The sequence below is a fragment of the Myotis davidii genome, unplaced genomic scaffold (genome assembly GCF_000327345.1).
Source record: "Myotis davidii unplaced genomic scaffold, ASM32734v1 scaffold742, whole genome shotgun sequence".
Lineage (NCBI taxonomy): Eukaryota > Metazoa > Chordata > Mammalia > Chiroptera > Vespertilionidae > Myotis > Myotis davidii.
In genome coordinates, this window is record NW_006293386.1 from 1,038,909 (window position 1) to 1,042,594 (window position 3,686).

A 3,686-nucleotide genomic window follows, 5' to 3' on the forward strand; every position below is an offset into this window, starting at 1 on the left:
GAAATAAATGTTTGTCATTAATATTATTGTAATCATTATGGTTAGAATCATTAACATTATTAAGTCTTTAAGGTGTTATATTAGTGATGAATATTTGTAAAACAAATATTATAAAGTTAGTGGCTTAAAGAAACACCATTTATTATCTCAGTGTTTCCATGGATCATGAATTGATAAGTATGAATTGGGTTCTCACAAGAATGCAATCAAGGTGTTAGCCAGGCGGCAAATTTACTTGAGGCTCAGAATCCTCTACTGAGCTCATTATTTGTTAACAGAATTAAAGTCCTTGTAGTTGTAGGACTGAGATCTCCATTTTCCTTCTGTCTCTAAACCAAGAGCATTTATCAGCTCCTACAGGTTGTTCCACCCCTAACATGTAGCGCTGTGCACAACCTAGCAGTTTGCTGCTTCAAAGGCCGATGGTAAAGTTTCTCTCCCTTCAAATTTCCTCAATCCCTTTCAAGGGGATTGGGCCCACACAGGATAGTCTCCTTCTGATTAACTCAAAGTCCACAGATGAGGAACCTTAAGTATATCCAGAAAAAAATACTCTGCCATATGAAATAGCATAATCACATTAGAGACATTTCACATATTCACAAATTTCACTCACATATCCACACTCAGGTAGTATAAAAGGCTCATTGAGTGGTGGGCAGAAATTTTGCAGGTTATCTTAAAATGTTGCCCATCACTGCAACCTCATTTTCCCAAGGAATAATATGTAAAAGGCTAATATGCTAAGTGTCCATCTGGATAATGTCATCACATAGCAACACCCCTGGCTTCCTTTCCCTAGTGATGAATAGACGATTGCACTTTCTTCAGCAATATTAAAATATTTTTTCTAATTAATTTCCTTTCAATGTGCACGAATTCATGCAATGGGCCACTAGTAATTCTATAAAAGTAAAACAACACTTTTTACAATTTATTACATTTCTTATGTAAAAGTTTTGTTGGTGTAATATTTGTGTATGTTCAACGATTTGCTGTCCTCTGTGGAAGAAGTTAATGAAATGGGAGCCAAAGTGTCCTGTGGCTCCTCTGAGCAGAATCTGTGAGAGAGAGCACCGACTCCATTAAACATGTCTCTTTTCATTTTATGTCCTAACCATATTTACAGGTAATAAAAATATCTGCAAAATATTATAACTATCCCTTTATTTCGTGCCATACAAATAAAATAATTTATTAAGTAATCGTCAATGTTTGCGTCTTCTTTGGATATTTATCTGTAGAATATATAATGTGTAATTTTAAAGCGCATTCTACTTTAGTCACATTGGCATTGGTTCTGGCAGGAATTATCACATGAATTGCCACCTTCACCAGGAAGGCCAATGTTCTTTCCAGGCCCTGGGCCTCATGTAGCATAAGTAAATTTGTACAGTTGTATTTGCTCTTATTCCAAGTCCACTCTCTGCAGGCTGAGTTGGCATTGTATTGATTGTATTGGATGTTTAATCTATTTCGCAATTGTTAAGTATTTTAGTGACTTGATTTATTAGCCTGCATCATAGTTAATTTTGCAACTTATATTTCTTTGTATAAATGTTTCCAGTGCCTATCAGGCATTCTCTGGTAACATGATTATTCTATATCTTAGTATGTCATACTGATTAATCAATCATTGTGCTATAATCTGTGTTTGAGAATTTGTTTAAGAATGGATACATCCCTGGCCAGGTGGCTCAGTTGGTTGGAGTGTTATCCCTACACCAAAAAAGTTGCAGGTATTATTCCAGGTCGGGGCACATACCTAGGTTGCAGGTTTGATCCTGGATTGGGGCATGTTTGGGAGGTACCCAATCAATTCTCCTCTCTTTCTCCCTCTGTCTCCCTCTCTAAATAAATATACCCTCCTATGAGGATTTTTTTTTTAAAAAGAATTAATACATAGATGCCCTTCCTTCCGAGTGTTTGAATATGTGATCATAGCACTCTACACATTCACACAGAAGTCACAGGATGTCTGGGAATACTGTTTGGTGAGTTGTTTAGTGTAATGATGGAGAACAATGTAAATATCATTCCTTCATCTTCAGATTTTGGCTATGGCATTTATGGCATTAAGAAATTTTTCATTTATTTTCCTTCTGTGCATAACAAGCTTATATTTGCTTTTGGGTTATATTTAAGACTACACATATATTTCTATATTATAAAACAAAACAAATCTTCAGACTACACATAATGGACATTGTATTATATATCTCCATAACCAATTCTACGTAGCTCTCTCACATTTTATAGCACCCATGCCATTTTTAGGGTTCTCACAGTTATAAAAGAAGATTTTTTAAAATATATTTTTATTGATTTCAGAGAGGAAGAGAGGGGGAGAAAGATAGAAACATCAATAATGAATGAGAATCATAGATCAGTTGCCTCCTGCACACCCCTACTGGGGATGGAGCCCACAAACTGGGCATGTGCCCTGACCTGGAATAGAGCCATAACCTCCTGGTTCATAGGTTGAAACTCAACCACTGAGGCACACTGGCTGGGCGACATAAGTTTTTTTTAGTTTTATTGTTTCCTCTATTCTCAGGTTTTATTTACAACGAAGGACTAGTTTATGTCAGTAAATATCAGTCTCAGTTTCTACTTTTGGCATTAAGAAAAACAAATATCTTAAAGGCCTCAAATTACCAAACATCAAGATAATTGTAAATGAAAATCAAACCTTCAAGAAATTAAAGTTACTCTCTAGAGACAAAAACCTAGCAAAGAAATGGGCATATTTATGCTGCATTAACCCTGGAGAAGTAGCTGATTGTGAAATTGCTCCTTATCTATACTAATAAAAGGGTAATATGCTAATTAGACCAGACATCTTCTGGACATCCTTCCAGACAAAGCCATGGAGATGGAGGCTGAGGCAGAGGCAGTTAGGGGCAATCAGGCTGGCAGGGGAGGGCAGTTATGGGGTGATCAGGCCAGCAGGCAGAGGAAGTTAAGGGCAATAAGACCGGCAGGGGAACAGTTAGGGGCATCAGGCCATCAGGCAGAGGCAGTTAGCGGTGATCAGGCAGGAAGGTAGGCAAACAGTTAGGAGCCAGTAGTCCCGGATTGTGAGAGGGATGTCCCAGATTGGAGAGGGTGCAGTCCGGGCTGAGGAAAGCACCCCCCCGCCCGCCATGCATGATTTCATGCACTGGGCCTCTAGTAATTTATAACTATAAACCTAGAAATTGGGATTTATATTTATATAGCCCACAAGGACTGGAAACACTCTAGTGAAAAAATTACCGTATTTGCCGGCGTATAAGACGACTGGGCGTATAAGACGACCCCCTAACATTTCCACTCAAAATACAGAGTTTGTTATATACTCGCTGTATAAGACTACCCCCTCTTCCGCACACCTTCCACACACCAAATAAAAGGTAAAACAATATCAGATTTGATTTTAACATTTTAATTTATATTCAAATGCTTATGACATGCAGGAAAACTGTCACAAGGCTGTATGTAATCAAACATATACATAAAACAGTGCAAGTTTATTACCGGTAAACATACCGGTAATTCACTAAAGAAAACACACTCTATAGACTGGTACCGTAGATGCTTCTCAGGAACACAGGCAAGCAGCCCACAACCTAGAGGGACTGTCAATGATAGAAGTAAGATAACAAATAGAGGGAGAGAGCAAGTGCCGGGCAAGTCCCTAGCAA